This window comes from Hibiscus syriacus, unplaced genomic scaffold (assembly GCF_006381635.1).
Source record: "Hibiscus syriacus cultivar Baekdansim isolate YM2019G1 unplaced genomic scaffold, ASM638163v2 tig00110830_pilon, whole genome shotgun sequence".
Classification (NCBI taxonomy): Eukaryota; Viridiplantae; Streptophyta; class Magnoliopsida; order Malvales; family Malvaceae; genus Hibiscus; species Hibiscus syriacus.
The window spans coordinates 2,130,448-2,157,581 of NW_024062881.1; the positions used below are offsets into that span (position 1 = coordinate 2,130,448).

General features: G+C 36.8%; 1 protein-coding gene across 1 annotated transcript in view; it reads right to left on the reverse strand.

Moving 5' to 3' along the window:
• Window positions 1-27,134, reverse strand: part of LOC120142450 — a gene marked incomplete at both ends in the record, with an annotated part of 71,523 nt that overhangs the window by 42,901 nt on the left and 1,488 nt on the right.

A 27,134-nucleotide genomic window follows, 5' to 3' on the forward strand; every position in this document is an offset into this window, starting at 1 on the left:
TATTTCAATTTCCTTTTCATTTCTTAATTATCAAATTACTTAATCAATTCTTCTTCTTTTGTGCAGATTACTTTAATTAAAAGTGTAGCATTTGGTGTCTCTCCTAGATCGGGAAACAACAAGGCTACCAACTTCTCCATTATTGAAGAAGCCTGAATAGCCTTACATCAAACGGTAATCAGAGCTTAGTCAGATTGACAATCAAGTGCTGCAACAAAAGCAAAAGAAGAAAAAAAAGAAAAAAAAATAAAAGACTCCTACAATAAATTTGGAGTGCAAAAGAAAGAAAAGAAAAAGAAGAAAAATTCAGAGAAAAAGAAAATGTAAAGAAAGTTGCAAAGTACACTCAAAGAGAAGCACAATACAATCTGCCCATCAATAAACTAAAATGAGGTATCCTTGTTGTTTCTTGTGAAGGAAGATAGTAAGTGTTGCAACTTGAGTTGTAAGTTATCTTCACTTTATTACTATTTCATTTCCTTATTCTTTCATCTATTCTTTTTACATTGCCTTATTATTTTCTTAACCTTTTTTATTCTACCTCTACCATAACCATTTCTATACCCTAACCATTTCTTTTAAGCCAACGCACAAATTAAAGAGACTTGCTCAATCTTGAGTTAGTTCTTAAAAAGGACCCACAAGAGAGAATCGAGCGAAAAAAGGCAAACGAGAGGGTGAGATCAAAAGGGGGATCAAGAAAAAGCCAAGAATATATCCCCGAGTGCAAACACAAGTGTGAGTGATGTGATCCTACCGACCAACAAGTTCAAACAAAACATGCTCACAACTTTGAAGTTCTTCCAAGATGATTCTAAGGGAGTCTTACCTTATTTTATTATTTATTTACTTATTTATGCATTACATATCATGTGAATATGTTTATCTTATTCTTAATTATGCTTGAATGTTATATGCTGTCATTTATATGTATAATATATGATATTCATGCATGACTTATTAATTCACATATTTATATAACTCATTCAATGCATATGCATTCATAATTAGCTCATTTTCATTATTAACATATGTGGAAGCATGTATTCATAATTATAGTAGCTCAATTCCTATCTAATTATTTGTTTACATACTTTGTCTAGGGTCATTGGATGCTAAGAAGACTAAAGGCAATTGAAGAGTTGGTTGGACAGTTCACGTCAGTCAGATTGATCTAGATTTTTGAACATGTTCCAAGCATATTTGGGTGATGAAGTATCTTAACATTTAATCCCCTATCTCGTAGCTTTCCAACGCATTTTGAATCACATCAATCCGATATCGGGAGCTTGATCTATGCCCAGATTACTGAAGACAGTGCAGGCTGGAAATTAATACGGGATTTGCAACCATTCATCTCCTTCAAAGGGCTTATGCATGGTAGGAATTAATGAAGACATGCATGGACGAGAAAATAATATTAAAATAAATCAGAACATTTGTGAGGAGGTGCAAGGATTCATTCAAAGGCTTTTAAATTCATCCATTCATGCATATTCATGCAAGAAGCCAAATAGTCATGTTCACACAAGGGGGAAGAATTTCAGCCAAGATACATTCATGAACATTCATCCATAGAAGACAAATCAACAAGTTCACACAAGGTGGGATGAATTTGGCCAAAGGATGAATTCGGCCAAAGGATGTATTCCATTAAAAGATGAACATACATTCATCAAAATTCATTCACCTAAGACATGCTTTGTATCTACTTAAAGTATGAACATTCACTCATTAAATGTTTTTTATTCACACCATGCACTCTTAGGCCTATAAATATATTTCCATTCTTTTGTAAAAGAAACCAATTCACTTTGTTTAATCAAATATTTGTGAGATTTTCTCTCTTTAGTTCTTAAGTGAACTTTATTGACTTATCAAGCTTATGCTTGTGGCGTCACCCCTATCTATGTCACCCTGATACTTCTGGTTCCTATCTCTTTATAGATAGTGGGTCAAAGTCCTTGTTTACCATCCCTTAAAGAAGCAATATAAAGTCTGGGTCTTTGTTCTTTAACATTGGTTCTTCTTTGAGTCTTCTTTGAGATACTACTTTTCATATTCATCTCTATCACCTTCATTCTACTTCCATTACCATACTTCATCATTTCCTTTAAACATATCACCAACATATATATATTTTTCGCTGCCATATTTATCTTTCCATTTCATTACTTCCATTTAACCATTTTTTTAGCTTTCTTGTTTGTGCAGGATACTTGTTGTTTTCCTAGATCGAAAAATCAAAGGTATAACCTTGACTTCACCATCCATCCAAGTGAGGCTAGGTTAAACTGAATCAGTGAGTGGACTGCAATCTAAAATTTTCTTTGGAGTGATCAAGTGAGGCTTTTGAGAGTGTGCTGGTAATGTTTTTAATTTATTTTTATTGTATTAACCATGTCTCAAAGCCCCAGAAAAAATATAGGAACACCAAACTTACAGATGCATGCACTAATTGGCGAAATGATGAGAATGTTTCGTGAAGAGTTCGATGCTCTTCATGAAAAGATAGAATGACGTTAGGATCTACCACCAGCCCGGAATTATGGAGTCCCTAGAAGACAACAACAACTACCACCTCTAGGAGAAGATGTTCAAGAAAATTTTAATGATGGAGAACAAGCAGCATTCCAAGGCCCTAGACGTGCTATTGTTAATGATAATATGAGCAATATCATATCAAAATTCCTCAATTCCAAGGAAAGATTGATCCTGAAGCCTATCTCGATTGGGAAAGTTTGGAGGAACACGTTTTTAGTTGCCACAACTATTCTGAGATGAAGAAAGTGAGTTTGGCAGCCATGGAGTTCATAGACTATGCTTTAATATGATGGTATCAACTTACCCTTAATTGAATGAGGAATGGAGAATGACCGGTCTCAACTTGGCATGAAATGAAAGGTATTATGCAGAAACGATTCATTCCTGTTCACTATCACCGAGACTTGTTTCAAAAGTTACAGAATCTCAAACAAGGCTAGAGAAGTGTGGAGGACTACTACAAAGAAATGGAAGTGGCAATGATCCAAGTCAACATTGAGGAGGATCGTGAAGCAACTATGGCGAGATTCCTTGTTGGACTTAATCCCAAAATTGTCAACACCTTGGAGTTGTATCATTACATTGAAATAGATGAGATGGTGCAATTGTCAATGAAGATTGAAAGGAAACTGAAGAAGAGACATACATCTCGCAATGTTGCTTCCACACCATCAAAATGGAATCCAAACAACACAAAGAAGCCTACTCCTCCTCCTATCAAAGATCAAGTCGAATCTTCAAAAACTCAGCAAGTAAGAAAAGACCCCAATCGAGGAAAGTAAACCACTGAACGTTCAAGAGACATTAGGTGCTTTAAATGTCTTGGGAGGGGCCACGTATCTATACAGTGTCCTAACCGGAACATAATGCTCTTACATGGAAATGGGAAAATAGAATTTGAATCTGAAGAAGAAGAAGAGGCACCAACTGAAGGCAATGAAGAAATAACTCTTACAGATCCTGTTGATCAAGGAGAAGCCTTAGTAATTAAAAGAAGTTTGAACCTTCAAGTAACGGAAGACAATGCACAGCGAGAAAACATTTTCCATACCCGATGCCATGTGAATGAAAAGGTATGTTTTGTTATTATAGATGGTGGAAGTTGTACTAACGTGTCCATTACAATAATGGTGGAAAAGCTTGGCTTGAAAACAATGAAGCATCTTAATCCCTATAAGTTATAATGGCTCAATGAACGAGGAGAACTCAGCGTTAGCAAGCAAGTAACAGTTCTTTTTTCAATTGGAAAATAAAAAGACGAGGTGATGTGTGACGTTATCCCTATGCACGCTAGCCATCTACTCCTTGGGAGACCATGGCAATATGATAAGAGGACTATTCATGATTGTTTTACCAATCACTACTCGTTCAACCATAGAGGGAAGAAGATTGTCCTTACTCCTTTAATGCCAAAACAAGTTCAAAATGATCAAACTAAAATGAAGAAAAGTGTTGAGGCTATGAGGAAAGGAAAGGCAACAACAAGCACGGAGGAAACTGATCTGAGAACAATTGCTTATTCTTCGAAGTGCTTGATTCGAGAATGCCTATTGATAGAATGCAAGGTTGAAAATGATTATCCTAACTTTGAACATGCAAAATTTTTCTCTAACTTACAGGTTGTACCAAGAGGCACCATTTGTCAAAATAAAGGTTTAGGAGACGTGACCTTTTGGAACCCTAAAGATGTGTCCATTTACCAGCAAAAGGACACAATTTTTTTATTCAAATGACATGTCCTTGGAAAGACCAATGGACGTGACCTATGAGGACTCAATGATCATGCCTATTGGAATATTAGGAGATACCACTTTTGGGATATCAAGGGACCTAAACGTTCAAAACAAAACTACATGGGCATATCTCATGCAAATGCCTATTAAAGGGATATATACTTTTGACAAAACAACAACTATGGAATGGATGAACATTGAAAAGAAACCACCCTTTGATTTGAGGATAAATCGCTTTAAATAAGGGGGATGATGTGATCCAAATCAACAACATAAATGAATTTGCATCTCCAACCTTTCACAATAATCAAAGGGGGATTTTCTTTAACTTATCTTTCTTTATACCATAGTTATGATAATAGCTTACATACATTATATTTATAGATATGATGATGATATTATGATTGTATGAAGTTATTATTATAAGCCACATATTTACATAACTATATCTTGTATTACTTAGCTTATAATATGTTTTCTTTTGTAGGTGCATGTTCGGCCAAATGATGGGAGATGACTTAAAACTAGCATTGGAGTCCATGAGCTATGGAAACTTGACTAGGACAACTCCGGGACAGCTCAAGAACATTTTAGGACAAAGTTGCCAGCTGACCCCCAAGCTCATAGCTCACTTGAGCTGGACTTTTAAGCTAGCTAGAGACCTCATTTCAGCTGGAGAGTTACACCATCACCACCACCACATAGAGTACTTCAAAAATGGTCTAGGTTAATTTTTGGATATTCATACCTTTTCGTGAAGAGATGCCATTCCAAGAGGTGCCTTCTCACAAGGAGCTGACCTAAGACTCATCTACATGTCCTTCATCTATGGCCAGCTCAACTTTAGCTCAAACCCATGGGAAGTAGCTCAAATGATGAATGGTTGCCTCACAAAAATGTGACATTTCATAATTAGTTGCTGCCCCATTGATGCCATGTCACCTAGATGCAAGTTGGATGCCAAGTCACACCTAGTTTGCTCCTTATCTACACACTAAGGAGGAGCCACACCATAAGCACCCTATGCCACCCATGTGAGTGTCTCATGACCAGCCACCCATGTGCCATGCGTGTTGATGAAGTGGGCACCAAAATGAAGGGGTTCTCTCTATTCAGCCAAAGCATCATCTTGCTTCAAAGTTGGTGCCAAGATAAACAGCAAGGGCACCATTCGACCAAGGACATTCTCACTCATCCAAGCATCATCTATTTTCATTTTAAGACGTGTATTTCCATTAAAAAGACATGTATCTAGCCAAATGGACACATAACTATTCAACCAAACCTATGCAAACCTATAAATAGGGCTTTGGCATATCATTTATACTTAACCCTTTGAAAAATTAAATCCTTGTGAGATTATTCTATCTTCAAGGTCTTTTAGAACTATATCGATTAAGCAAGCTTAATTCTTAAGTTTGTGGCGTCATTCCTTCCCCTTGATACTTTTGGTTCCTAGTTCTTATAACTAGAGGGTCAAAGTCCTTACTACCATCCCTTATAAGACTTATAAGAAACATGTCTTTTGTCCTTTATAGCATTGGTTCCTTCTTAGTCTTATAAGATACTATATTTCCATCACCATCTTCCATCACCATTTCACGCCTATATCATCGCCATCCTTTAACCATTTCTCTATCATTGAATTATCCATCATCTATCATCAAGAATCACGTGCATCATCACCATTGGTGGCTGAATTCTCTTACATTTGAAGGATAATTCAACAACACTTGCGCAACCCATCTTTGATAACATTTCTATCCATTTTAATTCTTTCCTTTTCCATTTCCTTTTCATTTCTTAATTATCAAATTACTTAATCAATTCTTCTTCTTTTGTGCAGATTACTTTCAATTCAAAGTGTAGCATTTGGTATCTCTCCTAGATAGAGAAACAACAAGGCTACCAACTTCTCCATTATTGAAGAAGCCTGAATAGCGTTACATCAAAATGTATTCCTCCTTTATTGTTCGTATTCCATTCGAAAGATGAGAGAATTGTTAGTGAAAAATTACTAATTAAATAAGATGAAAGGATGATGCAAGCACGTTTTCATCAATAAAGGGAGTATTCTTTAACACATTTATATTGAAATTACTATATATTAGTTATATACTATATGCTCTTATAATACAATTCATGATAAGAATTCTTGTTATGTAGATAAAGAATAACTTAGTATGAACACAATATGCACATTGATATTTAAGCATATTAGGATAGTTTTATAATCATATTAAACATGATTACCTTATATACATCAAGGCAACATCATTATAATTCATTTTATTAGTTCATATGCATTCATATTAGCTCTTAAGCTTCATGTATTATCTTACACATATTATGAGATGATATATTTAGCTCATGACCTTCAATCATAGCTCACATTACCATATTCTTACATGGCAACAAGGTATTTATCTCATAACAGCTCAATACCATGGACTTACATTGTTTCCTTGCACATATAGGTACATTGGAGTGTGATGAACGATTAGGTAGCTTGGTGGATGATTTGGATGTAATAAGCAGCTCACAAACGGCTCACAAAGTACAAGGCAGCTCATGGAACACTAAGGAAAGCTCGATTCAGCTGGAGGAGCTTAAGACTAGCTAAACTTAGTTAGTTGGACTATTTGGAGCTGAGTTGCCAAAAGTGTTGTCAAAGGTAGCTGAACATGTTGTTATAGAGCTCACAAAGACTCGGATAGGAAGCTTGCTCATGAACAACCCATAATTGCTAAGATAACTCCACACTCAAGCTAGCTTGGAAGGAGACACATGCACGCCCAAGATGGAGCACATGACCAGCCATCATTCCATGCACAAGGCTGCACCACAAGGTTCCCTAGGACACCCATGTGCATACTATATGACCAGCCCACATGTGCCTTGCATGTGGACTCATTCAGGCGCCAAGATGAAGAGCCCTCTCCCTATTCGGCCAAGCATCATCTCCCATCCAATTTGGCACCAACATGAAGGGAAACTAGAGCTATTCGACCAAGGGTTATCACCCTCCATTTAAACTGAAACAATATCTCTATTTTATAATTAATTATGTCACTATAGGAAGGCACAAGCTGGCCGAATCCCCTTGTAACCATTCGGCCATCCCTCTCCATTTCCTATAAATAGGAAAGCATATTTCATTTGTAATCAAACCATTTTGATTAATATAAGTGAGATTATTCTCTTCCTTAAGTCCTGGTGACTTTTATCGACTTATCAAGTATTTTTAATACTTGTGCCATCAACCCCTTTCTTTTCAGCTTGATACTTCTGGTTCCTAGTTCTTATAACTAGTGGGTCAAAGTCCTGAACACCTCCCCTTGAAGAAGTAATATAAATTCTGGGTCTTTGCTCTCTATAGCATTGGTTCTTCTTTGAGACTTCTTCAAGATATTATCCTCACTACCATCCCTTTTGTTTCATCACCATAACCATAGCCAAATTAACCATCTTCCGTTTCCATCATTTATTATTTAAATAGCCTACCTATTTCACCCATACGTTTACCACCTTAGCCATCTCTTTGAGCCATTCACTTGTGTAGGTTGTTTGCTTCCTTCCTAGATCCACAATCAATTTGTTAAGGTACAAGTGCATTACAACAAGCGGTAATCAGAGCTTTGGTGGAAGAAAGAAACGTGCAACAACAACAAATAGAAAAATACAAAAAAAATAAGTGCAAGTGAAGTGTAAAGTGAAAGAAATCTAGAAAAAGCAGAAAACAAAGTGTAGCACTCAAAAGAAAGAAAAATCCAGCACTCAAAAAGAAGAAAAGCAAAGAAAAGTGATACATGCATCACAAGGTTCACATCAAAGGAAGAAGTAATAACTCTTCCAAACGATCCACTCGTCCAAGCTTTGGAAAAGAAGATCAGAACAGCAGCAGACTTACGACGACTTTTTGAATGGGATCCTGATCTTATTTGGTCGACTTGTCTTCTGGAAATACAACCTTCTGTCTCTTATCTTTCCAACGGTTCTTGAATCGCATCAATCCGATATCGGGAACTCAAGATATGGTCATTTTACTGAAGACGGTGCATGCAGGAAATCCTATACGGGATTAATACGTTATTTTGTAAATATTACGAATTTTCAATATTTATATTGATTATTTGTAATATAACTTAATATAGGATGATGCATTATCTTTTAGGATTAGATTTATTATTTTATTAGGAATTAAGATTGGGTTAAAAATATTATCTTTAGTTATTATTATTTTATTAGGAATTAGAGTTAATATATGTTTAGTTTATTATTATTTTATTTATTAGTTATTTAGGACCTTTAGAACTCAGCCTCTATATAAAGGAGGCTTCGTTAAACTTTGTAATTCAGATTTCTTTGATCAATAATACAACGAGAGTTCGTTTTTGCAAGTGTTGATTGCCTTGTGCCTTCGAAGCTTCTTCTCCTTGAGTTCTTTCAAGTTCATGTGAGGGAGATTAATCTTCACACTCCAATTTGCCTTTTCATCGCGACTAGGAGGGTTGGTTAGAGCCATATTATCGTGTTTGCCTTTTCATTGCGACTAGGAGGGCTCGATAGGACATTATCCATCGATTTTCCACATCCATCCACGCCATCAATCATCTTTACCGTTCACCTTCATAAGGGAGATCTTTTGATTTCTTTATTATCTTATTTCATCTTCCGTTTATTTATCTTTTGTTTATTTTATTCTAATCTTATTGCCTTGATTCCATTACATAAAAGAAACCCTAAAGAATCCTAGCTGTTGCCGCCACCTTCCCCTATTCATCACCTTTGTTCTTCATCGAGTCTAGAGCTTTCTAGGTTTGATTCTTCAACAAGAGCAACGTTCATTAACCCGCCACCGCTTCCCTATCAATTGGTATCAGATTTGGGCCGATTCTTGGAGAGAAACAAGCAATCTTGCTTGTTCTTGCACACAAAACCGTCAAGGTACCCCAACGGAGCTAGTTCACAAACGATTCAGCGTTTCAGGTTCTTTTTATTTAATTTTAATTTAGATTTAAATCATTCTTATTAGTTTGCTATTTTGTTTTCAAAAAAACAAAAAAAACAAAAAAAAGGCAAAAAAACAAAAAGGCAAAAAAACAAAAAAAAAGCCAAAAAAAGCCAAAATTTCAAAAAATTTCAAACGAAGGTATTTAGGGCTGATTTTATCCATATATTATATTCATTCTAATATTAATCTCCAGTCCAAATTTCACCCCAATCGGAGTTCATTGGAGCCTTCAAATACATCATTCAAGTTTCATCGGCAGATTCGGTTTAGAATCTTGTCGAATTTATTGAAAATTTTACAGGAGGAATTTCGTGGTGAAAATTTTCAGATTGAAAATTCATATATTGGAGATCATTCACACAAAATATCAGAATTTTTAGAGATCAATAAAAACTTCAAAAAAAGTGATCAAGAAAAACAGATTGTTTGAGAACTCACCGTTCAACAGAGTCTACTGGATACTACTGAAGGTATTTGGTTCTGAAATTTTACAGGTGGTTTATTGACGCATTGAAAGACATTCCAGAAATTTTTCAGAATTTTTTGGACACTGGTAACCCCCTCAAAAACGTTGCTCAAGTTGATCCAGCGTTTTCTAGGTTTTCTGGTTTGGTCCCTTTTTCTTTGACTCTTAGTGCTTTAGGTTCTTTTGTTTTTCCTTGTTATTGTTCTTTTGCATTATCTAACACATTATCTTCTTTTTTTTAGTAGGACTAAAGAGTTTGCATACTTCTTCCTTCTTTGCATTCTCGTTCTCTTGGAGTCTAACCTTTGTTTGGCCTCTTAGAGCTTTTAGGTTTTTCTTATCGCCTTTGCTAGTAATCAAACTCCGATACGAACTGTGAAAGACTACTTGGTAAAGTGAGTTTTAAAGAGTACAAGATCGGCTTACTTGCCTCTCGTTGTGTTACTTTCTTGGAGTGACTTGTGAGGTTTCTTGCTTTGTTGAATTTATTTTATTTTATTCTACTTTAAAATCTTCTTTTGAGTGTTATGATTTCAGAATGGGCGACACTAACAACAAGACACTTATGGCTATCTTAGCCACACTTGCCCGACTCACGACTCAAGTTGAAAGATTTGATGAAATCGTGAGAGAACGATAAGAACCACAACTGGATCTACCAAACCAGAATCAAAGACCAAACAATGCTGAACTTTTGGTACTCGAGAAAGAACAACCACATTTCCAAGCACCCAAACTCTTTACAAAACCAAAGTTCACGGTCCCGTCTTTCAAAGGAGACAACGATTCAGACAGGTACATTGAATGGGAAGGAAAAGTTGATCTCATGTTCGCATACCATGACTGCCCCCAAGCTAAACAAGTTCACCTCATCACCATACAATTTGAAGGATATGCTCGAACTTGGTGGATGCAAACAAGGAAAAAGATCCAGAACTTCCAAATTCCAACAATCACTTCTTGGACCGACCTCAAACAAACCATGAGGAACCGATTTCTACCGACACATTATACACGAGAAGTTAAACAACGACTACACCGACTTCGACAAGGTAGAAGTTCAGTTGAAGATTACTACAAGGAGATGCAGTCCTTACTCAATAGGGCTAAAATAACTGAAGAATAAGAGGACACCATGTCAAGATTCGTCATTGGCTTAAACTCAAACATCACTGATCTTCTTGATCTACAAGGGTACGAAAACCTTGAAGATACACTAAAGAAAGCAATGATAATCGAAGCACAAATCCAAAGGAGATCTCGAATCAGTGAACATTACCAAGGTACTTCATCCTCTTACCAAGGTAATCCTTCAAATCCTTCCTCATCTTCTACTCCATCTTCTCTGATAAAGCCAAGAGATGACAAACCTAACAAGGAGAATGAACGACCAGCAAAGAATGATACACTTCCAGTCCCTAAAGATCAAATGATAATTTGTGAGGAGGTAGGGAAAGCAAAAAAAGAAAAAGCTGAGAAAGAGGCAAAAGAAAAAGAGGTCACTAGTCACAAAAGCCAAAAGAATAATGACCCATGGGAGGTGAGTGAACCTAATTGTGAGAAGACAAGAGTGGCTCAAAATCTATGTGTGAGCACAAAAGAATTGAGAGAGAATATTCTTTACAAACAGCCTTCCATCCTTGTTTGCTTTAGAGAATCAATTGTTTCGATTTCTAACATTAACAAGGATTTGCCTAGTATGTTTTCATCTTTGTTACAGGCTTTTCGAGAAGAGTTAGGTGATCCACCTGACGGATTACCACTGGAAAAAGGAAAACAACACCAAACCAATCTAATTCAAGGTTTCATCATACCTCGTCAAACATACAATCTCGAAGAAACCAAAGAGTTAGATTTGTTACAAAAAGGCTACATCCATGAAAGCCTTAGTCGTAACGTCATCTTAATGACGAAACATGACTTGAACAACTCCACATGCTTTATAGTTCGTGCACAGGGAATCCATGTAAATGATGAGAAAGTAAAAGCAACACGAGACTGGCCCACACCATCTTCCATCGCCAAGAGTTGTCGAATAGTGCTAGGTGACCCTCCTGACGGGTTACCACCTGAAAGCCCTAATCACTATGCCATACCAATGAAGAGTCACGATTTACGAGAGTTCAAAGGTAAGTATTTTATTACTCATTTTAATGACATTGTAACATACTTCTTCTCCTTCTTACAAGGTAAGGCTCGTGAAGTTGTCATCCATACTAAACACAACTCCTTTAAGTGCGTAACATACCGAGGTAAGCAAAACACAGTAGACGATACACTACCACGAAGGTATACTCTTACCTATCAAACTCATACTACTATTTCGAGAATTGAACATATCAAAGATGTATATCACGATAACTCGGATATTTCTGATATTTCTACCCATACATTTAAAAGTGCTTTTAATGAGCTTTATCTTGTATATGAGTTTCCTTGCCAACTAAACAGGTTATACAATTCACAAATCTTCTCCTGAAATCATTAATTCATGAACCACACTTAGGAGACTTAAGGGATTACGTTAACAAACCAGTTGACATAGTTTTTAAACACTCATTCTCGCCACACACGAATAAAACCATGGAGAAATTATCTGAAATAATCATACAGAAAGCCAACAGTGACCGGCGCCATGTTGAAATTCAACCAAAACATCATATTACAAGACTTGTATGCAAAAGAGGATTTCAAGACTACAAGAAATCAGTTCCTACAAAGAAGAAACCTCGACTAAAATGCATAAAGACACATCACATTGATCCTGGTAAATGTTTCACAAGTTTTTATTTCAACACATCTAATTCTCTTTCTTTTGGATTTTCAGATTCGAGGACGAATCCTTTTGAGGAGTGGGGGAATGATACATGCACCAGAGTCCATAATACATGCTTCTTTGGACTAATGTTTCTACTCGAACCTATTAGAAGAAAAAAGTCTCGAAGATTCAAAGCATATCTATTCGGTAAGCATAATGTGAATGAATTATTAAACTATTCTAATGTTGCTCCCTTTAATGTTTCATATTCGAGGTCAAATCTTTTTGAAGAAAGGGAGGATGATACATGCATCACAAGGTTCACATCAAAGGAAGAAGTAATAACTCTTCCAAATGATCCACTCGTCCAAGCTTTGGAAAAGAAGATCAGAACAGAATCATACTTGCGACGACTTTTTGAATAGGATCCTGATCTTATTTGGTCGACTTGTCTTCTGGAAATACAACCTTCTATCTCTTATCTTTCCAACGGTTCTTGAATTGCATCAATCCGATATCGGGAACTCAAGATATGGTCATTTTACTGAAGACGGTGCATGCAGGAAATCCTATACGGGATTAATACGTTATTTTGTAAATATTACGAATTTTCAATATTTATATTGATTATTTGTAATATAACTTAATATAGGATGATGCATTATCTTTTAGGATTAGATTTATTATTTTATTAGGAATTAAGATTGGGTTAAAAATATTATCTTTAGTTATTATTATTTTATTAGGAATTAGAGTTAATATATGTTTAGTTTATTATTATTTTATTTATTAGTTATTTAGGACCTTTAGAACTCAACCCCTATATAAAGGAGGCTTCATTAAACTTTGTAATTCAGATTTCTTTGATCAATAATACAACGAGAGTTCGTTTTTGCAAGTGCTGATTGCCTTGTGCCTTCGAAGCTTCTTCTCCTTGAGTTCTTTCAAGTTCTTGTGAGGGAGATTAATCTTCACACTCCAATTTGCCTTTTCATCGCGACTAGGAGGGTTGGTTAGAGCCATATTATCGTGTTTGCCTTTTCATTGTGACTAGGAGAGCTCGATAGGACATTATCCATCGATTTTCCACATCCATCCACGCCATCAATCATCTTTACCGTTCACCTTCATAAGAGAGATCTTTTGATTTCTTTATTATCTTATTTCATCTTCCGTTTATTTATCTTTTGTTTATTTTATTCTAATCTTATTGCCTTGATTCCATTACATAAAAGAAACCCTAAAGAATCCTAGCTGCTGCCGCCACCTTCCCCTATTCATCCCCTTTGTTCTTCATCGAGTCTAGAGCTTTCTAGGTTTGATTCTTCAATAAGAGCAACGTTCATTAACCCGCCACCGCTTCCCTATCAAAAAGAAAAGAAAGAAGTTGAACCACTCATCAATAATTCTCATCACCAAGCAAGTCAATTAAGCCGTTTAAATTGATTGTGGTGATATAAGGTTGTAAAGTGACTTGTGTAAGTAACCCCTTTTGTTCTTTCTTTCTATTTCTAAGCCACCCTTTCATTTTATTTGTTTTCCCTTCCTACTAACCTTTTTGCAACTGATGCCAAACAAGTAAAATCTACTTGATATAGTCTTGAGTAAAGTTCTCTAGAACTTGAGACAAGAGAATGGAGAGGAAAAAGGCTGGAAAGTGTGTGACATCAGAAGAGGACAAGTAAAAGCCATTAAGTCCTAGAGTTGCAAACACGAGCGGGTTGAGTGACATTCAAGTTTCCTTGGAGTGAATCGTGAGGCTTTGTGAGAGTACATTCTAGTAAGGTCTTTTACACATCTAAATCTTTTCTTATTTCACTAACCATGTCTCGAAGTACAAGATGAACCCCTGGAAGAGATGTCCCTAATTTGCAAACTCAAGCAATCATGCATGAAATGGCCAGATTGCTGAAATTAGAATTGGAGCCTATGTATGATCGTATGGACCAATTTGAAGCATCTTTAGGCAATCGAAGATTAAATCACCCTAGAATGAAAGAAGAATTCTAAGAAGAGGAGACTGAAGTAACATTAGTAGCACGAAGAGATGCTCATCGAAATCAGAATGACAACTTCAACAACATCAAAGTGACCATTCCTCCATTTCAAGGATGAACTGATCCTGAAGCCTATCTTGATTGGGTAATCAAGATTGAACACATGTTTGAATGCCAAAATTATACCAAGCAAAAGAAGGTCAGGCTTGCTGCTATGGAATTCGTGGATTATGCCTTAGTTTGGTGGGACCAATTGGTGAGTTCCAGAAGACAAAATGGTGAACATCCCATCAATACATGGGAAGAAATGAAGTCCATTATGAGGAAAAGGTTCGTGCCTACTCACTATCACCGAGATCTTTACCATAAATTACAAAATCTGAAACAAGGAAGCAAGATCGTTGAAGATTATTTCAAAGAAATGGAAATAGCCATGATCCGAGCCAATGTTGATGAAGACAGAGAAGCAACCATGGCAAGGTTTTTATCTAGCCTAAATCCTAATATTGCTAACCTTGTGTTCAACATTATGTAGATATTGAAGAGATGGTACATGTGGCCATGAAAATTGAAAGACAACTCAAAAGGAAATCCTATACTAGGAATAGTCCAAGTTCGGTCACCAAATGGAAGCAAGAGCCTATTACCTTCAGGAAACCAATTACAGCACAAGCAAAGGATCATATAGAAGTTACCAAGACTAAACAAGTGGGCGAATATAGTAGGGATAAAGAAAAGCAAACCGGTACTTTTGAGAGATCCAGAGACATCAAATGTTTCAAGTGTTTTGGGAAAGGACATGTTGCTAGTCAATGTCCCAACCGAAATACCATGATGATGCTTGAAAATGGAGATATTGTATCAGATTTTGACGAACCTATTTTTGATGAGGAACCTGAAAAAATGCAAGATGAAGAAACTGAAGAAAATGCATATCATGGTGAGATGCTTGTTTCGAAAAGGTGCCTACAATCACAAACATCCCAAGAGGATATTCAAAGAAATAATATTTTCCATACAAGATGCCATGTCAAGGACAAGGTTTGCACAATGATCATCGATGGAGGAAGTTGCACAAACTTAGCCAGTACTCTTATGGTTAAAAAACTTGGATTGGCAACATCAAAGCATCCCACTCCATATAAACTCCAATGGCTCAATGAAGGAGGTGAGTTAAACGTTACCAAACAGGTTTAATTTCTTTTTCAGTTGGTAGGTATAAGGAAGAGGTGCTTTGTGACATTGTCCCTATGCATACTAGCCACATCTTACTTGGAAGACCATGGCAGTATGACAAAAGGGTCATTCATGATTGTTATCACAATCAATACAATTTTAAACATGATGGACATAAGGTAACCTTGATGCCTTTGACGCCAAAAGAGGTACAACAAGATCAGTTGCATCTGCGAAAGAGTGTACAAGCATGGCACAAAGACAAAATCCCAATGAAGAATGAAGAGGAACGAAACATGACACCAAACTTCTTCATAGAGAAACACGATGGTTCAAGGTTGGAAAATGAAGGGGTTCCTACGAAAATTGGTGATGATTGGAATTTAAAGACACAACTCTTCACCAAGGGTTTTAATCGCCAAAAGGTAAGTAACCCTTCAATTGAAACCTCTTCTCTCCTCACTTTTTAGGAACAATCACGTGAAAGGTCACTTCCAAAAAGAATATCCTTAAAGGGAAATCTTATGAAAGGATACCTACTGGAAGAACACAACCGTTCAAAGGATGCTTTCTTTTAGCAAGGAGACCTGAAGTTATGCAAGGATAGAATGAACTCGATTTGAGGACAAATCGCCCTAAAGAAGGGGGGATGATGCAAGCACATTTTCATCAATAAAGGGAGTACTCTTTAACACCTTTATATTGAAATTACTATATATTAGTTATATACTACATGCTCTTATAATACAATTCATGATAAGAATTCTTGTTATGTAGATAAAGAATAACTTAGTATGAACACATTATGCACATTGATATTTAAACATATTAGGATAGTTTTATAATCATATTAAACATGATTACCTTATATACATCAAGGCAACATCATTATAATTAATTTTATTAGTTCATATGTATTCATATTAGCTCTTAAGCTTCATGTATTATCTTACACATATTATGAGATGATATATTTAGCTCATGACCTTCAATCATAGCTCACATTACCATATTCTTACATGGCAACAAGGTATTTAGCTCATAACAGCTCAATACCATGGACTTACCTTGTTTCCTTTCACATATAGGTACATTGGAGTGTGATGAACGATTAGGTAGCTTGGTGGATGATTTGGATGTAATAAGCAGCTCACAAATGGCTCACAAAGTACAAGGCAGTTCATGGAACACTAAGGAAAGATCGATTCAGCTGGAGGAGCTTAAGACTAGCTAAACTTAATTAGTTGGACTTTTTGGAGCTGAGTTGCCAAAAGTGATGTCAAAGGTAGCTGAATGTAGCTGAACATGTTGGTATAGAGCTCACAAGGACTCGGCTAGGAAGCTTGCTCACGAACAGCCCATAATTGCTAAGATAGCTCCACACTCAAGCTAGCTTGGAAGGAGACACATGCATGCCCAAGATGGAGCACATGACCAGCCATCATTCCATGCACAAGTCTTCACCACAAGGTTCTCTAGGACACCCATGTGCATACCATATGACCAGCCTCCATGTGCCTTGCATGTGGACTCATTTAGGCGCCAAGATGAAGAGCCCTCTCCCTATTCGGCCAAGCATCATCTCCCATCCAATTTGGCGCCAACATGAAAGGACACTAGAGCTATTCGGCCAAGGGTTATCACCCTCTATTTAAACTGAAACATCATCTCTATTTTGTAATTAATTATGTCACTATAGGAAGGCACAAGGCTGGCTGAATCCCCTTGTAACCATTCGGCCATGCCTCTCCATTTCCTATAAATAGGAAAGCATATTTTATTCGTAATCAGACCATTTTGATTAATATAAGTGATATTATTCTCTTCCTTAAGTCCTGGTGACTTTTATCGACTTATAAAGTATTTTTAATACTTGTGGCGTCAACCCCTTTCTTTTCACCTTGATACTTCTAGTTCCTAGTTCTTATAACTAGTGGGTCAAAGTCCTTAACACCACCCTTTGAAGAAGCAATATAAAGTATGGGTCTTTGCTCTCTATAGCATTGGTTTGTCTTTGAGACTTCTTCAAGATACTATCCTCACTACCATCCCTTTTATTTCATGATGTGAGTACACCAACGCCACCTTCAAAGGATATGGAAGTAATGCCACAAGGACCAATAACTCGATCAAGGGCCAAACTTTTCAGGGAAGCTCTTACTACCAAATGCATTAAAACCTTTGAATCATTTAGAAATGCATCCCCAAACAATAGATTATATGATATGTTTTATGTTGACATATAATATAATCTATGAACCACATATTTATATCTTATATTACTTAGCTTATAAATGCTTTCTTTTGTAGGTACATGTTCGGCCACATCATGGGAGCTGATTTAAAGCTAGAATTGGAGTCAATAAGCTTGGAAATCTTACATAAGATGCTTCGGGAGATCATGAGGAACAAATGATGAAAAGTTGTCAGCTGACCTCCGAGCTCATAGCTCACTTGAGCTGGACTTTTGAGCTAGCTAGAGACTTCATTTCAGCTGGAGATTTGCACCATCATCTTCACCATATAGAGCACTACAAATATGGTCTAGGTCGAATTTTATGAATTCGTACCTTTCCGCGAAGAATTGCCATTCCGAGAAGTGCCTTTTCACAAGGAGCTGTCCTATGACTTGTACACATGTCCTTCATCTATGGCCAGCTCAACTTTAGCTCAAACTCATGGGAAGTAGCTCAAATGATGAAAGGTTGTTTCACACAAATGTGACCTTTCATAATTAGTTGCTGCCCCATTGATGCCATGTCACCTAGACACATGTTTGATGACAAGTCACGCCTAAGTTGCTGTTTATCTTCACATCATGAAGGAGTCCACGTCTTAAGCATTCTACACCATCCATGTGAGTGCCACATGATCAGCCACCCATGTGCTTTGCATGTGAATGAATTAGGCGCCAAAATGAAAAGGCTTCTCTCTATTCGGCCTAAACATCATCATGCTTCAAGTTGGCGCCAAGATGAAGAGTTATAGGAACCATTCGGCCAAAGACATCTCCCCTCATCCAAGCATCATTTATTTTCGTTTTAAGACATGTATTTTGCCGAAAAGACATGTATTTATTTGGCCAAGCCTTTACAAATCTATAAATAGGCTTTGGCATTCATTTGTAAAAACAACCCTTTTTGATATTAAAAATCCTTTGTGAGATTATTCTCTCTTCAAGTTCTTTTTAGAACTATATCGATTAAGCAAGCCTTTTCTAAAGCTTGTGGCGTCATTCCCTCATTGATACTTCTGGTTCCTAGTTTAAATAACTAGTGGGTCAAAGTCCTTTCATATCATCCCTTATAGAACTTATAAGAAACGGGTCTTTGCTCCTTTATAGCATTGGTTCCTTCTTAGTTTTATAAGATACAATCTGTCCAACACCATCTCCATTATCACGCCTATATCATCACCATAGTCCATCACCATTATCACGCCTTTATCATCACCATAGTCCATCTCCATTATCACGCCTATATCGTCACCATATTCCACCACCATTATCACGCCCATATTATCACCAACTTATAAATTTCCATTTCTTCATCTTTGAATTATCCTTCATCCTCAACAAGGCATTCGTCCATCATCATCATTGGAAGCCGAATCCATCATCACTTGAAGGATCATTCTACAACTCTTCCGCGGCCCTTCTTTGATAACTATTCTATCCATTTCAATTCTTTCCATTTCTATTTCATTTCTTAATTATCATATTACTTAATCAATTCTTCTTCTTTTGTGCAGATTACTTTCAATCCAAGGTGTAGCATTTGGTATCTCTCCTAGATCGGGAAACAACAAGGTTGCCAACTTCTCCATTATTGAAGAAGCCTGGTTAGCCTTACATCATTTCATCACCATAACCATAGCCAAATTAACCATCTCTCGCTTCCATCATTTATTATTTAAATAGCCTACCTATTTCACCCATATGTTTACCACCTGAGCAATCTCTTTGAGCCATTCACTTGTGCAGGTTGTTTGCTTCCTTCCTAGATCCACAATTAATTTGTTAAGGTACAAGTGCATTACATCAAAGGACCTTACCAATAATCACTCCCAAATCCTAACGATCACTCAAAAAAAATTGATGATGCTCCACTCAACGCTCGTGTTTGCACTCGGAAATATAAATTGGCTTTTGCAATTCCCCTTCTGATGTCACACATCCGATTAGCCTTTTTCCACTCGTTCCACTCTTGTAAAGTTCTTAAAAGAACTAACTCGAGACCTTTCAAGTGCTATGGACGTCGACTGAAAAGTACGTTAGTGTAGAGGAAAAAAATATAAAGGTAGAAAGGTTAAGTAATGAAGGGTGGTCTTAGAAAAGGAAGAAAATAAAGAAATGTTCACTTACTATGCAAAGATACTCACCACCTTCCTAGAAGAAACAATCAAATATCTTGAAGGCTTCTTTAGGCTCGGTTGTAATGATGATATTGCTTGTCACCTTTGGCACTTCTTTGTATTTTTCCCTTTCTCTACATTTTTTCATCACTTGGAATCCCTTGTTGATGTTAGGATTAACTTACTGGTTTTTTTCTTTTGGAAGTTCTCTTTTTGATTTCATTTTTATCGAATGGTAGGATGTTGCTTTTTCTTGTTCTTGTTGCAATCCACCTTAGCTCTGATACTATTTGATATAGTTCAACCTAGCCTCACTTGGATGGATGGTGAAGTAAAACAACAAGGATCCTGCACAAACATGAAAGGTCAAAATAAAATGGATAAATGGAAGTAATGAAATGGAAAGATAAATATGATAGCGGAATATATATATATATATATTGGTGATATGTTTAAATGAAATTATGAAGTATGGTAATGGAAGTAGAATGAAGGTGATAGAGATGAAAATGAAATATAGGATCTCAAAGAAGACTCAAAGAAGAACCAATGTTAAAGAACCAAACTTTATATTGCTTCTTTAAGGGGTGGTAAACAAGGACTTTGACCCACTATCTATAAAGAGATAGGAACCAGAAGTATCAGGGTGAGATAGATAGGGGTGACACCACAAGCATAAGTTTGATAAGTCGATAAAGTTCACTTAAGAACTAAAGAGAGAAATTATCACAAATATTTGATTAAACAAAGTGAATTGGTTTTTAAAATGGTAAGTTATTTATAGGCCTAAGAGTGCATGGTGTGAATACAAAACGGTTACTGAGTGAACATTCATGGATAAATGTTCTTCCATTTAAGTGAATGTATCTTCATAGCCAAATTCATTCTCTCTTGGTATGAACATGTTGGTTCATTTCCTTTCATGAATTTGGATGACTGTATCATTGTAGGTTTGGCCACCTTTGGAATGCATGCACCAAATGTGAACGTGACTCATAGGCTCCCTTCATGCACTTGGATTTGGTGAATGAGTTCAAAAATAATGCATCCTTATCCCTTGAATGTGACCAAGTCTTTTAGCCTACTTGTATGAATGTTCACGCCATAAATAGATCCATGAAGGTGGAAATGCATCAGGTGTGAACATGATGTGATCACAACTACACAAATAGATCCTGAAGTCATGCCCATTGGACCTATCACTCGTGCAAAGGCAAAACAATTCAGGGAAGTACTTTCTCATAAGTGCCTTAATGTTTTAAAATCTTTTAATGAGAAAGAACCATTAGATAATAGGTTGTTTAATATGTTACCTATTGAATATTAAATAACCTATAGTCCACATTATTATATACTACATTGCATAAGTTCATTTACTTAGTTTATTTCTTTATGTTACGCATGTAGGCACATTTGGCCAACACTTGGGAGCTACATTGGAGCTAAATGGAGCATGTAACAGCAAGGAAACTTACATGGGATCGATTAAGAGAGCACAAGGAACAATTGGTGAAAATTTGTCCGGAGGCCGTGAGCTCATAGCTGGATTGAGCTGAAGATTTGAGCTACAAGATGAACTCATTTCAACTGGGGAGTTACACCATCATCATCACCACTTAGGACACTTCAAATATGTCCTAAGTCAAAATTTGTGAAATGATACCTTTTCGCGAATAGTTGCCACCTCGAGAGGTACCTTTCCACAAGGAGCTGCCCAAACGTTCATCATGTTACAAGTCATCTAAGGCCAGCTCACCACCAGCTCATTCACACCTTAAATATCTCAAACATGAAGGGACACCTTTCTCAAACATTGTGACCTTTCATGAATGATGCTGCCCATGAAGATACCTTTTGATCTAGAAGCACGTTGGTGAAGAAATTGCAACCATTGGAAGCTTAAATCATCATGAGGAAGAATGCCATGCATATTTGGCCACATCACATGGCATGCACATGAGAGCCTTTGGAGCCAAACATGATAAAGCACATGACTATTCGGCCAAGGAGAGGAAATTGGTGCCAAGATGAACAAGCATGAACCATTCGGCCAAGGGAGATGTCTCTCCATCCTTTGACCGAATCATTAAGGCCTTTCATGAAGAGTTAGCCGAACCATCATAAGCCCAAAAGACTTATTCATTCAACTCAAGCATTATGTATTTTCCTAGAAACATGTATCTAGCTGAAACAACTTGTAACCATTCGGCCAAGCCCTCTCATTTCCTATAAATAGAGTGGCTTGCCTTCATTTGGACCCATCTCATCTCATATATAAAATTACTCTTGTGAGTTATTTCTCTTCAAAGTTCTTTGTGAACTTTATCGATTAAACAAGTGTAGTTCCTATACTTGTGGCATCATTCCTTCCATTTTGATTTCTAAATTCCTAGATTGTTATCTAGTGGGTTGAAGACACTATCACCACCCCTCAAGCAAGTTTGTGAAGACCGGGATTGTGCTCCTTAGCACTATTTCATCTTTGGCGTGTTTGAGATACAACATCACCACCATTGCCATTTCATCATCAACATCATCCATCGCTTCCATCAATTCTGCAGCCATCTCTATCTTTTTATTTATTTCATTTCATTCTTATTATTTATTTTCATTACTTATATTATTACCCTTTATTAAGTCCATTATTAAACATATTTTCTTATCTTATTTTGCAGCCCAAACTTATAAATTCGAGGACATCAGTACTTGTCAATCCTAGATCGGGACACAATAAGGCTATCTACTCTTCTCACCAAAGTGTGTAGATTCACCTTACATCAAGCGGTAATCAGAGCATAGTTGGATTGACAACAAAAGTGTCATTGGCGTGCAAAGCAAAAAGAAGTTCAAAAGAGAAAAAGACTCCTTCAACAAATTGGAGTGCAAAAAGAAGACAAAAATCAAAAAAGAAGAGAAAAATAAGAAAAGAAGAAAAGAAAAGAAAAAGAGAAGTTCAAAAAGAGAAAGCAAGCCAAGGAAAGTGCTCTGCCATTACAAATACATCAAAGAGGCCTATCTACACTAAGAGAAGATAACCTTATTGTTTTCTTGAGAAAGGTTGCAGTAAGTGTTGTTTCTTGAATTGTAAGTCACCTCTTTCTTTTCTATCCTTTCATTTTCCTTGTCTTCAACCATTTTATTTTTTTAATACCTTTGAATCCTTTCTTCTAGCTTTCCATTTCTTCTATTCTTTCTACCCTAACCATATTTGCAGCCGACGCACACAAGGAAAGAATTAACTTGTTCTAATCTTGAGTAAGTTCTTCAAAGGACTTAGCAAGAGAAATTGAGTGGAAAAAGGCTATTGAGAGAGTGAGATCAGAAGGGGAATTGTTAAAAGCCAAGATATATTCCCGAGAGTAAACACGAGTGTTGAGTGGAGTGATCTTATCTTTTCTTTGGAGTGAAATTGTGAGACTTTGTGAGTGTGCTGGTAAGGTTTATTTTTGTTTTATTTACTAACCATGTCTCAAAGTCCTAAAGGAAATGCAGGTCAAACCAATTTACAAATGCAAGCACTGATTGGAGAAATGATGAGAATGTTTTGAACAGAATTTGATGTTCTCCATGAGAAACTAGACCAAAGACAAGATCAACCACAAACCAAAAACAATGATACTCCTCGTAGGCAACAACCTCTTCCAGAAGATGATGTTCCAAATCCTTATGATGAAGAAGAACCAGCATTGATACAAGGACCTAGGCGTGCCAATGTTGATGATAATATAAGCAACATCAAAATCAAAATTCCTCAATTCCAAGGAAAGACTGATCCAGAAGCCTATCTTGAATGGGAAAGCAAGGTGGAACATGTGTTTAGTTGCCATAACTATTCCAAACTCAAGAAAGTAAGATTGGCAGCCATGGAGTTTGTTGATTATGCTTTGATATGGTGGGATCAACTTACTATTACTCGAAGAAGGAATGGAGAGAGACCAATTTCAACATGGCTCGAAATGAAAGGTATCATGCGTAAACGTTTCATTCCTACTCATTATCACCGAGACATGTTTCAGAAATTGCAGAATTTGAAACAAGGCCAACGGAGTGTGGAGGATTATTATAAAGAAATGGAAGTGGCAATGATCCGAGTCAATATTGAGGAGGATCGTGAAGCAACCATGGCTAGATTTCTTGCTGGACTCAATCCTGAGATTGCCAACACGCTAGAATTGTATCATTACATCGAACTTGATGAAATGGTGCAAATGGCTATGAAAATAGAAAGGCAACTTCGGAGAAGACCTATCTCTCGTACTTCAGTGTCTACATCTTCAAGATGGAGTCCAAACAACAATTTGAGGAAGTCTACTCCTATTCCTACCAAAGAAAAGGTCGAATCATCAAATGCATCTCAACTTGGTAAGGAGAATCGAGGAAAAGAGATCCCTGAACGAACAAGAGACATCCGTTGCTTTAAATGTCTTGGGAGGGGGCATATATCCACACAATGTCCCAATAGAAACACCATGTTACTACTTGGAAATGGTGAGATTGAATCTGACCATGAAGAAAAAGAAGCAACACCAACCGAAGTCGAGGAAGAAGCAGAAATTGGTGCTCCGGTGGAAGGTGAAGCCCTAGTGGTCAAGAGAAGTCTAAGTGCTCAAGTAGTAGAAGACGATGTACAACGGGAAAACATCTTTCATACTCGCTGCCATGTGAATGAAAAGGTGTGTTTCATGATCATAGACGGTGGAAGTTGTACGAATGTGGCAAGTACCATCATGGTAGAAAAATTGGGATTGCAAACATTGAAACATCCAAATCCCTACAAACTTCAATGGCTCAATGAACGAGGTGAACTTAATGTTAATAAATAGGTGATGGTTCCTTTCTTTATTGGTAAGTACAAGGATGAGGTTATGTGCGATGTTGTTCCTATGCATGCTAGCCACTTACTCCTTGGAAGACCATGGCAATATGATAGGAAGACCATTCATGATTGTTTTACCAATCAGTATTCATTCAACCATGGAGGGAAGAAGATCATCCTAACACCTTTGACGCCTAGACAAGTTCAAATTGATCAAATCAAGATGAAACAAAGTGTTGAGGACATGAGGAAAGGAAAATCGAAGTTAATCCAGGAAGAAAACATTCCAAAAACAAGTGCTTATACATCTAAGTGCTTGTTACAAAGATGTTTACTGACGAGGCGCAAGGTCAATGAAGATTTTTCTAACTTTGACAATGCAAGAATTTCCTTTGATTTGCAGGATAATCCAAGTGACACAATCCATCAATTTGGGAGATTAAAGGACGTGACCTTTCAAGAGCCAATAGGTGATGTAAGGTACTTGTACCTTTTCAAATGATTGTGGATCTGGAAGGAAGCAAAACAACCTGCAAAGTGAATGGCTCAAAATAGAATGGTTAAGGGTGGTAGACGTAGGGATGAAATGGTAGGCTATTTAAATAATGAGTGATGGAAGCGGAAGATAGTTGATAAGGGTATGGTTATGGAGATGAAATAAAGGAATGGTTGTGAGGATAGTATCTTGAAGAAATCTCAAAGAAGAACCAATGCTATAGAGAGCAGAGACCCAATCTTTATATTGCTTCTTCAAGGGGTGGTATTAAGTACTTTGACCCACTAGTTATATGAACTAGGAACCAGAAGTATCAAGATGAAAGAAAAGGGGTTGACGCCACAAGTATAAAATACTTGATAAGTCGATAAAAAGTCACCAGGACTTAAGAAGAGAATAATCTCACTTTAATTGAATAAAAAGGTCTAGTTACAAATGAAATATGCTTTCCTATTTATAGGAAATGGAAGGATATGGCCGAATGGTTACAAGAGGTTTCGGCCAGCCCTTGTGCCTCTATAAAATGACATAATTTAATTACAAATAGAGAGGATGGTTCGGTTTAAATGGAAGAAAATATCCTTTGGCCGAATAGTGCTTGTACCCCTTCAAGTTGGCGCCAAATTAGAGAGAAAGGAGTGCTTAGCCGAATGGTAAGAGGACTCTTCATCTTGGCGCCTAAATGAAGTCACACGCCTATCACATGGTGGTCTGGTCACAAGGCGTGCACATGGCCTCTCTAGGATGCTTGTGGTGTAGCCTTGCGCATAGAATGATGGCTGGTCATGTGCTCCATCTTGGGCGTGCATGTGTCTCCTTCCAAGCTAGCTTGAGTGTTGAGCTAGCTAGCAAGAATGGGGCTGTTTATGAATGATCTTCCTAGCCGAGTCCTTTTGAGCTCCATAATAGCATGTTCAGCTACATTCAGCTACCTTTGTCATCACTTTTAGCAACTCAGCTTCAAATAGTCCAACTAGCTAAGTTTAGCTAGCCTGAAGCTTCTCCAGCTGAATCGAGCTTCCCTTAGCATTCCATGAGCTGCCTTGTACTTTGTGAGCTGTTTGTGAGCTGTATGTGACTTCCAAATCGTTCACCAAGCTACCTCAACGTGCATCATACTCCATTGTACCTATATGTGAAAGGAAACAAGGTAAGTTCATGATATTGAGCTAAAACGAGCTAAATACCTTGCTGCCATGTTTGTTTATGGTAATGTGAGCTAAGTATGATGGTCATGAGCTAAGTACATCATCTCCTAATATGTGTAAGATAATGTATAAAGCCTAAGAGTTAATATGAATGCAAATAAACTAATGAAATGCATTATAAGTATGCTGCCTTGATGTATATATAATAATCATGCTTAATATGATAATAAAGCTATCCTAACATGTTTAACATATTAAAATAACAATGTATAATATGAATTCATACTAAGTTATTTTAACTAATATTCTTATCATAAAATATATTATAATAGCATATATTATAAAGCTAATAATAAGTAAATTCAATATAAAGATGTTCAAAAGTACTCCCTTTGTAGATGAAAACGTGATGATATCATCCCCCCCTTCTTTAGGGTGATTTGTCCTCAAATCGAGTTCATTCTGTCCTTGCATAGCTTCACGCCTCTTTGCTAATAGAAAGTATTCTTTGAACGTTTGTGTTCTTCCATTAGGTACCTTTTCGTAAGATTTCCTTTTAGGTCTTTCTTTGGAATATGATTTACCAACAGATACCTTTTGGGAATAATCTTTATCTAAGGATATCCCTTTTGG